Source organism: Euprymna scolopes, chromosome 15 (assembly GCF_053919585.1).
Source record: "Euprymna scolopes isolate OS-2025 chromosome 15, ASM5391958v1, whole genome shotgun sequence".
Taxonomy (NCBI): domain Eukaryota; kingdom Metazoa; phylum Mollusca; class Cephalopoda; order Sepiida; family Sepiolidae; genus Euprymna; species Euprymna scolopes.
The window spans coordinates 20,492,651-20,505,150 of NC_136496.1; the positions used below are offsets into that span (position 1 = coordinate 20,492,651).

General features: G+C 33.3%; 1 protein-coding gene and 2 pseudogenes across 2 annotated transcripts in view; 1 reads left to right on the forward strand and 2 right to left on the reverse strand.

The window, feature by feature from the left end:
- LOC145293743 (follistatin-related protein 5-like) overlaps window positions 1-12,500 on the forward strand; it is a 622,029-nt gene that overhangs the window by 367,053 nt on the left and 242,476 nt on the right. The window lies entirely within an intron of this gene.
- Window positions 4,020-4,153, reverse strand: LOC145294376 (U2 spliceosomal RNA; annotated as a pseudogene).
- On the reverse strand, window positions 12,002-12,135 carry LOC145294377 (U2 spliceosomal RNA; annotated as a pseudogene).

Sequence of the window (12,500 nt, forward strand, 5' to 3'; positions counted from 1 at the left end):
TCAAATATTGACTCTTTGCATATATTTACTTTCTATGAATCTAGGTTTTAAAACGCTTTAATGTAAATATTTTGGATGAAATGAATGTGTTGGACAAAAAAACGCTACATTTATTTACAATTATATATATATATATATATATATGCGTTTTTATATATGTATATATATGTGTGTGTGCGTGTGTGTATGTGTGTATATATATGTATATACAGTAAAACTCGTTTAATTTGAACTTCCTCTCATTTGGACTTCCTCTCATTTGGACTTCTTACTTTAGTGACAACTATCTTTTGCAAGCAATGTCACTCCGAAGAGATATAATCATAAAGAAGCTACAGAACGAAGAAATTGCATATTTTCGTGATCGCTTACGGAATACAATGGCAGCGCCCGACAGCTCAATCGATGAAAATAGAAACTGCAATGATACTCACTCAATGAATAAATAAAAAACTGTATTTTACATAAATGTATGATTTCTGTAGATGATAACTTAGGTAATAAATACCTAACAAGTAAGAGTAGAGTAATTTATTTTCAATGTTTTTGTTCCTGGTAATAATATTTTACAATTCTTACTTGCAATATATCGTAAACTCAACTTAATATATACTTGAAGTATCATATAGCAATGAATTTCATTTACTATTTCTTAATTCTTAGAAAATTAAAGTTAACTGCAACACATTTTTTATCACGAAACTTCAACAGCATCCTCTAATTTGAACGAAGCGGATGTTCAAATTATAAGAGTTATACTGTATATATATATATATGTGTGTGTATATATATATATGTATATGCATATGTGTGTTTGTGTTATGAGCGTGTGTCGTCATCCACAAAACAGTGTTTTGTAGTATCAGTGCAACTAGAAAAGCACACATCCTAAGCCACATATTGAAGCAGTAGGCTGCATCGAGTTTGCTGCTTCTTGGATGTGGACAACGTCATCACCAAGAATGGCGATGTCGTCTACATAAACAAACTCCTTACAAACCGCCCACTTAAGTAAGACCCTCTATCAAAAACCCCAATACTAATGATTACTACAATACTATCTCATTGATTACTGTACACGCAATAACCCTTATCCCTGAGTGGCCTTCGGGCCTTGACAAGTGGTGACCCCATGTAAAAAAAGGTCGAATGTATTGATTTTGTTCAAAAGAATTTGTCTGTTTGTAGACGTTGAATTCTAAAGCACTGCAATTTATTTTTCACATAGTGTTATTACTTTAACATATTAATTTATACCTCTTTTAATTTCGATTATTCAAGCGGCATTCAGATTTTTCTGCAATATCCGAATCCATATCGCCCCAAGCACGATCTCCTTTCATCCACAGCAACGAAGTCCTCTTTCACTATAAATAATGCCCGTCCTCCCACAACTCTACCGACGAAAGATCCCCTAGAAAACCGTGCTCTATTCTACATATTCTCCTGACCTAGTCCACTCGGATTATCACTTATTTCAAGAGGATTAAAAAACTATTTAGCTTGATTTCGATTAACATCACGAGAGAAGATTGAACAATCATTCAACTCATATTTCACACCAAAAACTTAAAGGATTTTACAAGCGAGGCATTTATAAGCAAGTTTCCAGATCAATTCAAATTATAAGCAGCAAATGTAGTTATTGATATGAATAAAAATTCTCAAAAACACATATTTATTGGTCCCCCGACAAAAGGAGAGTGGACCTTTAAATTCACCCTTGTCCGTGCGTCCGTTCGTCTGTTCGCATTTTTTCTCAATAAAATTGGAATTTTTTAAAAAATTTTGCACAAACATTAAACATGATATGAGCTAAAAAGTAACAGAACAGATTTCCCGGGAAAACTCCGGTTGCACCCACCCCCCCATTTACGGGTGCCTTTCGGGTCAAAATGGCTAAAATTTACACTTTTGTGCTTATAAAAAAAAAATGCCTTGGATTTTTATAAAACTTTCTGAAAAGTTGTAACTAATTGATTTCTATATAATTTTGTTTCTCTTTCTCACAGAAGAGATTTTGCGAGTTTGTCTTTGCTTGATCATAATTTTCATGGCAAGTGCTCGACTGAGCTTCAATCTATGGTCCCCCTCGCTAAACTTTCACAAGAAACACTCGTTTAGCTGAAAACACTATCAATAATTTCCCCCACGATTTATCTGTGTCTAAACCTAAACGTAGAGTTCATGAACAAAGCTTCTTAGAACTGTACAGCTGTGGAACTGTCTTCCGTTTTCCTGCTTTCCGGCTGACTACAATATGCTTGTCTTCAAGTCCAACGTAAACAAGTTTTTGATAAGCTGTTCCACATAAGTTAACAAATTTACCAAATTTCTATTACTAACGATTACTATATTGTCCAATTGACTACTGTATACTGTTTAACACTTATCCTCGAGTGGCCTCTGGACCTTGATAAGTAGCAATGCCTATGTAAAAACAAAATACTTCGTAATAACACTTGGGTGCGCCCCAGGGCTAATAAAAACCATCCATTTTTTAGGCTATTTTAGAATATTTTTCCAAAATTTTCTGTTTATGTCTATTTAGCAGTTTTGCATGGTGCTGAACTGAAATTTAAGCATGTTAAGGTATTGGGGGCTTTGGGGGCTTTGGGGGCTAAATGGTGGGGTGTGCAAATGATGGACTTAGTCATTTCTTTTTTTTTTTTTTTGCATCGTGCAGAACTCAAATTGACATATGTTAAGGCCTAAAACTGCACCGTTTATTTATTTTCTCCATGATTTGACGTCCCCTGGAGACTTTGGGGGCTAAATGGGTGCGCGGCAAATGCTGAACTTAGTCATTTTTTATACATCGTTCACTGTGCATTCACGGGGGACCATGCATGTTTTATTTGTTTTCAAGTTAAAATTATGAATCAGCAAAAGATTTTGCGCCGACCATATATTTCTACTAGCGGACCGTTCGGCGTTGTCCGGTTGTGAAACACGCATATGTTTTGTAATTTTATTAATACACGTTTCTTATCTTCTATATATATAAAAGGCAAAAATCGGTGTGTATGTATGTATGTATGTATGTTTGTTTGTAACGCTAAAACTTTTGAAAGACGGAACCAGAGTTGACAAATTTGGTATCATATTGCACCTTCATCACCCGGATGACAAATATCGAAATTTCACGTCAAACGGACCAGTAGAAAGGGGTCAACTGATCGTTTTTCTCCTAGGGGGGCCCCCCAAAAAACCTGTCATTTTAACGTTATTCAATACGTGTCACGTGACGTGACGTCAGCTCAAACTTTTGACAGACACAACCAAAGTTGACAAATTATGTATCATATTGAACCTTGATCACCCGCATGACAAATATCGAAATTCCACACCAAACGGACCATTAAAAGGGGGTGAACTGATCATTTCTCTCCTAGGGGGGCCCCCAAAAAAACCTGTCATTTTAATGTTAATATTACATAATCCAAAAACGCTTAGTCATGTCACGTGACGTGACGTCAACATCCAGTAATGGCGAACAAATGTAAACAAACACTTTGTTTTACCGATACTTTTGTAATTTCTCTTCTGCTTTGTTCTAGAGATTATTAAACTCCATGACAATGTCTCCAACGTATTTAACTGGTTAAAAATAGTATTTATACAAGAGTTTTAACGAAAAATATCAGGAAAAAATGTACAGGAATAAAAAAAAATTCAGCTTTCAAAATATTCGTCGATAAAAAAACCGATCTTTATATTTACGCTAGCCATTTTGTATATTACCACGTGACCTGCTATCTCTTAAACTGGAGGGGGGGATCCACTTGAATCCAACAAAACCAGTAATTTTTTTTTCTATTATATATACATCATTTTCTATAAAATTAAGTGTAGACTTTATAATTAAAACAAAAAATGTTATTCATACTAAAAAAAAAAACGCTTAGTCATGTCACGTGACGTGACGTCAACATCCACTAATGGCGAACAATTGTACCTATTTACTATGCCTCCCCACGGGACAGAGTTAGACACCAGGGTCGTTTTTTAACGTGGAGAAAAGGTACAAAAATAAAAATTGTCTCAGTCGTGGAGGATTTCTCCTCCACCGAAAGAGAACAAGAAATAGAAGTGCAGCATCTGAAGAACAGATACTACACTTTGATCTTGACCAAAAGGCCAAGAATGCGAACAATTGTAAATAACAACTTTTTTCACAAAACCAACACCGTCTTTCTTTTTTTTTCTCTCTCTCTTTCTCTCTCTCACCCACTTACTCTTCCCTCTCTCTCACCCTCTTTCTCTTGACGTCACACCACTGTTAAACTGTGGGGGGGAGGAACACATTCCCAGGCATTATCTCCTATAGATGCACATTTTATTAGAAATTCAGCTTTCAAAATATTAGACGATAATAAAAATATAAAACCAACACCCTCTTTCTCTTTTCTCTCTCTCTCACCAACTTACTCTTCTCTCCCTCTCACCCTCTTTCTCTTGACCTCCTACTACTGTTAAACTGTGTGTGTGTGTGGGGGGGGGGAAGAGGCAGCTTGAAAACCAACAAAAACAGTGCACAGTTTCCCAAGCATTTGGGGTGGGAAGGGGGGGAAGAAGCCGAGCGCACAGTTTCGTGTGAGAGAGAGAGAACAATTCTCAACCTATATACTCAACAAATTTTTTATCTACAGATTTGAAAGTTTGTATATAGGGTATTCAGCCATATGGAAATATATCTAGCATAATCTATCTATTATATCTATAAAAGTGAAAATGTGTGTGTGTGTGAGGTAGCCAGAGAGAGAGAGAGAGAGAGAGAGAGAGAGAGAGAGAGAGAGACAACAATTCTCAACCTATATATTCAATACATTTTTTATCTACAGATTTGAAAATTTGTATATAGGGTATTCAGACATATGGAAATATATCTAGCATAATCTATCTATTATATCTATAAAAGTGAAAATGTGTGTGTGTGTGTGTGTGTGTGTGTGTGTGTGCGTAAGAGAGAGAGAGAACAATTCTCAACCTATATACTCAACGTATTTTTATCTACGGATTTTAAACTTTGTATATAGGGTATTCAGACATATAGAAATATATCTAGCATAATCTATACATTATATCTATAAAAGTGAGAATGTGAGTGTGTGAGAGAGAGAGAACAATTCTCAACCTATATATTCAACAAATTTTTTACCTACAGATTTGAAAATTTGTATATTGGGTATTCAGACATATGGAAATATATCTAGCATAATCGATCTATTATATCTATAAAAGTCAGAATGTTTGCGTGTGGTTGTGTGTGTAAGGTTGCGAGAGAGAGAGAGAGAACAATTCTCAACCTATCTATTCAATAAATTTGTTATCTACAGATTTGACCATTTGTATATAGGGTATTCAGACATATGGAAATATATCCAGCATAATCTATCTATTATATCCATAAAAGTGAGAATGTGTGCGTGAGAGAGAGAGAGAGAGAGAGAGAGAGAGTAAGTACAATTCTCACCCTATATATTCAACAAATTTTTTATCTACCGATTCAGCTTGAAAACCAACAAAAACAGTGCACAGTTTCCCAAGCATTTGGGGTGGGAAGGGGGGGAAGAAGCCGAGCGCACAGTTTCGTGTGAGAGAGAGAGAACAATTCTCAACCTATATACTCAACAAATTTTTTATCTACAGATTTGAAAGTTTGTATATAGGGTATTCAGACATATGGAAATATATCTAGCATAATCTATCTATTATATCTATAAAAGTGAAAATGTGTGTGTGTGTGAGGTAGCCAGAGAGAGAGAGAGAGAGAGAGAGAGAGAGAGACAACAATTCTCAACCTATATATTCAATACATTTTTTATCTACAGATTTGAAAATTTGTATATAGGGTATTCAGACATATGGAAATATATCTAGCATAATCTATCTATTATATCTATAAAAGTGAAAATGTGTGTGTGTGTGTGTGTGTGTGTGTGTGTGTGTGTGTGTGCGTAAGAGAGAGAGAGAACAATTCTCAACCTATATACTCAACGTATTTTTATCTACGGATTTTAAACTTTGTATATAGGGTATTCAGACATATAGAAATATATCTAGCATAATCTATACATTATATCTATAAAAGTGAGAATGTGAGTGTGTGAGAGAGAGAGAACAATTCTCAACCTATATATTCAACAAATTTTTTACCTACAGATTTGAAAATTTGTATATTGGGTATTCAGACATATGGAAATATATCTAGCATAATCGATCTATTATATCTATAAAAGTCAGAATGTTTGCGTGTGGTTGTGTGTGTAAGGTTGCGAGAGAGAGAGAGAACAATTCTCAACCTATCTATTCAATAAATTTGTTATCTACAGATTTGACCATTTGTATATAGGGTATTCAGACATATGGAAATATATCCAGCATAATCTATCTATTATATCCATAAAAGTGAGAATGTGTGCGTGAGAGAGAGAGAGAGAGAGAGAGTAAGTACAATTCTCACCCTATATATTCAACAAATTTTTTATCTACCGATTAGAAAATTTGTATATAGGGTATTCAGACATATGGAAATATATCTAGCATAATCTATCTATTATATCTAGAAAAGTGAGAATGTGTGTGAAAGAGAGAGAGAGAAGAGAGAGAGAGAGAACAATTCTCAACCTATATATTCAACTAATTTTTATGTACAGATCTGAAAATTTGTATACAGGGTATTCAGACATATGGAAATATATCTAGCATAATCTATTATATCTATAAAAGGTAGAATGTGTGTGTGTGTGTGTGAGTGAGTGAGTGAGTGAGTGAGTGAGAGAGAGAGAGAGAGAGAGAACAATTCTCAACCTATATACTCAACAAATTTTGTATCTACAGATTTGATAATTTGTATATAGGGTATTCAGACATAAGGAAATATATCTAGCATAATCTATCTATTATATCTATAAAAGTGAGAATGTGTGTGAAAGAGAGAGAGAGAGAACAATTCTCAACCTATATATTCAACAAATTCTATCTTTACAGATTTGAAAATTTGTATATAGGGTATTCAGACATTTGGAAATATATCTAGCATAATCTATTATATCTATAAAAGTGAGAATGTGTGTGTGAGAGAGAGAGAAAGAACAATTCTCAACCTATATACTCAACAAATTTTTTATCTACAGATTTAAAAATTTGTATATAGGGTATTCAGACATATAGAAATATATCTAGCATAACCTATCTATTATATCTATAAAATGACCATGTGTGTGTGTGTGTGAGAGAGAGAGAGAGAGTCAGAGAGAGAGAGAGAACAATTTTCAGCTTGTGTGTGTGTGAGAAAGAGAGAGAGAGAAAGAGAGGAAGGAAAATTCTCACCCTGTATATTCAACAAATTTTTTATCTACATATTAGAAAATTTGGATATAGGGTATTCAGACGTATGGAAATATATCTAGCATAATCTATCTATTATATCTATAAAAGTGAGAATGTGTGTGTGAGAGAGAGAGAAAGAGAGAGAGAGAGAACAATTCTCAACCTATATATTCAACTAATTTTTTATCTACAGATTTGAAAATGTGTATATTGGGTATTCAGACATATGTAAATATATCTGGCATAATCTATGTATTATATCTATAAAAGTGTGAATGTGAGTGATGGAAAGAGCAAAAAATTCTCAACCTATATAACCTATAAAAGTGAGAATATGTGTGAGAGAGAGAGAGAGAGAACAATTCTCAACCTATATATTCCACACATTTTTGGGCACAGATTTGGAAATTTGTATATAGGGTAGGCAGACATATAGAAATATATCTAGCATAATCTATCTATTATATCTATAAAAGTGAGAACTTGTGTGTGTGTGTGTGTGTGAGAGAGAGAGAACAATTCTTAACCTACATACTCAACAAATTTTTTACCTACAGTTTAGAAAATTTGTATATAGGGTATTCAGACATATGGAAATATATCTAGCATAATCTATCTATTATAACTACAAAAGTTAGAATGTGTGTGTGAGAGAGAGAGAGAACAATTCTAAACCTATATATTCAACAAATTTTTTATCTACAGATTTGAAACTTTGTATATAGGGTATTCAGACATATGGAAATATATCTAGCATAATCTATCTATTTTATCTATAAAAGTGAGAATGCGTGTGTGTGAGATAGCGAGAGAGAGAGAGAGAGAAAAAGAGAGAGATAAAAATTCTCAACCTATACATTCAACAAATTTTTTATCCACAGATTTGAACATTTGTATATAGGGTGTTCAGACATATAGAAATATATCTAGCATAATCTATCTATTATATGTATAAAAGTGAGAATGTGTGTGTGTGTGAGAGAGAGGACAATTGTCAACCTATGTATACAACAAATTTTTTATCTACAGATTTCAAAATTTGTATATTGGGCATTCAGACATATTTTAATATATCTGGCATAATCTGTCTATTATATCTATAAAAGTGAGAATGTGTGTGATAGAGGGAGAGAGAACAATTCTCAACCTATATACTCAAAAAAATTTTTATCTACAGATTTGAAAATTTGTATATAGGGTATTCAGACATATGGAAATATATCTAGCATAATCTATTATATCTATAAAAGTGAGAATGTGTGTGTGTGTGTGAGAGAGAGAGAGAGAGAGAGAACAATTCTCAACCCATATACTCAACAAATTCTTTATCTACAGATTTTAAAATGTGTATATAGAGTATTCATACAAATAGAAATATATCTAGGATAATCTTTCTATTATATCTATAAAAGTGAGAATGTGTGTGTGTGTGAGCGAGAGAGAGAGAGAGAGAGAGAGAACAGTTCTCAACCTATACATTCAACAAATTTTTATATATAGGGTATTCAGAAATATCGAAATATATCTAGCATAATCTATTATATCCATAAAAGTGAGAATGTGTGCGTGAGAGAGAGAGTAAGTACAATTCTCACCCTATATATTCAACAAATTTTTTATCTACCGATTAGAAAATTTGTATATAGGGTATTCACACATATGGAAATATATCTAGCATAATCTATCTATTATATCTATAAAAGTTAGAATGTGTGTGTGAGGTAGCCAGAGAGAGAGAGAGAGAGAGTAAGAACAATTTTCAACCTATATATTCAACAAATATTTGATCTACAGATTAGAAAATTTGTATATAGGGTATTCAGACATATGGAAATATATCTAGCATAATCTATCTATTATATCTCTAAAATTGAGAATGTGTGTGTGAGAGAGAGAGAACAATTTTCAACCTATATACTCAACAAATTTTTTTATCTACAGATTTGAAAATTTGTATATAGGGTATTCAGACATATGGAAATATATCTAGAGTAATCTATCTATTATATCTATAAAAGTGAGAATGCGTGTGTGTGTGAGAGAGAGCGACACAGAACAATTCTCAACCTATATATTCAACAAATTTTTTATGTACAGATCTGAAATATCACATTTGTATAGAAGTAGAAATCTTGATACCTACTCTGATACCTAATAAAAGAAAGGACACTCTTTAGGGCGGATTTTGATTATAACAAGTCACTAATTAGAAATTATAATAAACATTCTAATAATTTAAGAATTTTACCAAAATAAAATTGCATGGTAATCACCCAATTTCTGCCACAAAATTTTGATTGGCAGAACTCATAAACATAAAATATATATTTTCTAATTTCATCTTTTTTTTTTCTTTTTACATAATCTGGTTTGATGTTTTCCCAAATATTCAAATCACTATATTTTGCTGCTTAATATCAAATACAGCAACTGAGTTATTTTTATGCATCAAACAATTACATTTTCTCATTCATCCAAACTAATCACTGAACATCAATTTCATATTTTCTTCACTAAAATATTACTGTGCTTGATGTCATCAAGTGGAGCGGATCATTTTTTTTTCATTTGTTCACACATTTTTCCAATTTATATATATTTTAAAGATTCTTAGCCTATGTCATTGCATACCAATCTGTTTATTAAAAGTTAAGGTTCACTGTAAACACATATGTTACACCAAAATAAAAACGCTTCAGATAATGTCTTGATATTCAATTCAGTTTCTCACATGACATCTTATGAAGTTAGTAGAAATGTTACAGACTTTTGAATCTCAAACACTTTCAATACTGTGCACTGATATTTTCTTTTTTGCAATATAAGCACATTCATGATTTTTTTTACAAACGTTAAAAACTTTCACATTGTGTAGCAATATACTGAAACAATTATAAAAATATTTGTTTTTATTTTGAATGATGCAGGGCATCTGAAGAGAGATTTTTCTAACAAAATGAAAGTATAATTTTTAGCAATAGGTATCTAGGAAAAGGCCACTACATATGTTATAAGTTCCAAATTTCCACAACCTGGCAAATACTGGTACATGCTAGCAAATTTAGATTTGCAATTACAAAATATGATTCTAATTTTTTCCTTTGCTCTTTATTCTAACACTACACTAAGTTTACTGTGTTATTTCGCTACAGTTGATATTGTGTAGAACAATAAGAAAATCATAGTGAACAATGCATTCAACAAAATTTCACACACATTTCTAGATACCTATATCTAATAAGTTCAAAAGAAAGGACACACTTAGGGAGGTATTTTGGTGGTCAAGTCACTAAAAAGAGATTAGCTGGTTTCCCGGCATAGCCCAGGATATAATAAAGATTGACTGAAATACATGTTCTAGCTGGTTTCTAGGCGTTGCCAGGGATGTAATATAGACACATTATGTTGTATATTACCTGTTCTCTTCTCCCTAAGGTAAAACAATTTCATATACATGCTGTAAATTACCTATGCTAGGGATAAAACATGAACAATATCAGTCCTAGGGTAGATAAAACAAATAATACATAGAGATGAAAGATTCCTCTCCCCTAAGAATCAAACATATGTTCAATATCTGCTTTTGTTTTTTCATTGTTTATACGGTCCCGAGCAACGCCGGGTAGCCCTGCTAGTCTATATATATAAAAGGCAAAAATCGGTGTGTATGTATGTATGTATGTATGTTTGTTTGTAACGCTAAAACTTTTGAAAGACGGAACCAGAGTTGACAAATTTGGTATCATATTGCACCTTGATCACCCGGATGACAAATATCGAAATTTCACGTCAAACGGACCAGTAGAAAGGAGTCAACTGATCGTTTTTCTCCTAGGGGGGCCCCCCAAAAAACCTGTCATTTTATCGTTATTCAATACGTGTCACGTGACGTGACGTCAGCTCAAACTTTTGACAGACACAACCAAAGTTGACAAATTATGTATCATATTGAACCTTGATCACCCGCATGACAAATATCGAAATTCCACACCAAACGGACCATTAAAAGGGGGTGAACTGATCATTTCTCTCCTAGGGGGGCCCCCCAAAAAACCTGTCATTTTAATGTTAATATTACATAATCCAAAAACGCTTAGTCATGTCACGTGACGTGACGTCAACATCCAGTAATGGCGAACAAATGTAAACAAACACTTTGTTTTACCGATACTTTTGTAATTTCTCTTCTGCTTTGTTCTAGAGATTATTAAACTCCATGACAATGTCTCCAACGTATTTAACTGGTTAAAAATAGTATTTATACAAGAGTTTTAACGAAAAATATCAGGAAAAAATGTACAGGAATAAAAAAAAATTCAGCTTTCAAAATATTCGTCGATAAAAAAACCGATCTTTATATTTACGCTAGCCATTTTGTATATTACCACGTGACCTGCTATCTCTTAAACTGGAGGGGGGGGGGGATCCACTTGAATCCAACAAAACCAGTAATTTTTTTTTTCTATTATATATACATCATTTTCTATAAAATTAAGTGTAGACTTTATAATTATAACAAAAAATGTTATTCATACTAAAAAAAAAAAACGCTTAGTCATGTCACGTGACGTGACGTCAACATCCACTAATGGCGAACAATTGTACCTATTTACTATGCCTCCCCACGGGACAGAGTTAGACACCAGGGTCGTTTTTTAACGTGGAGAAAAGGTACAAAAATAAAAATTGTCTCAGTCGTGGAGGATTTCTCCTCCACCGAAAGAGAACAAGAAATAGAAGTGCAGCATCTGAAGAACAGATACTACACTTTGATCTTGACCAAAAGGCCAAGAATGCGAACAATTGTAAATAACAACTTTTTTCACAAAACCAACACCGTCTTTCTTTTTTTTCTCTCTCTTTCTCTCTCTCACCCACTTACTCTTCCCTCTCTCTCACCCTCTTTCTCTTGACGTCACACCACTGTTAAACTGTGGGGGGGAACACATTCCCAGGCATTATCTCCTATAGATGCACATTTTATTAGAAATTCAGCTTTCAAAATATTAGACGATAATAAAAATATAAAACCAACACCCTCTTTCTCTTTTCTCTCTCTCTCACCAACTTACTCTTCTCTCTCTCTCACCCTCTTTCTCTTGACCTCCTACTACTGTTAAACTGTGTGTGTGTGGGGGGGGAAGAGGCAGCTTGAAAACCAACAA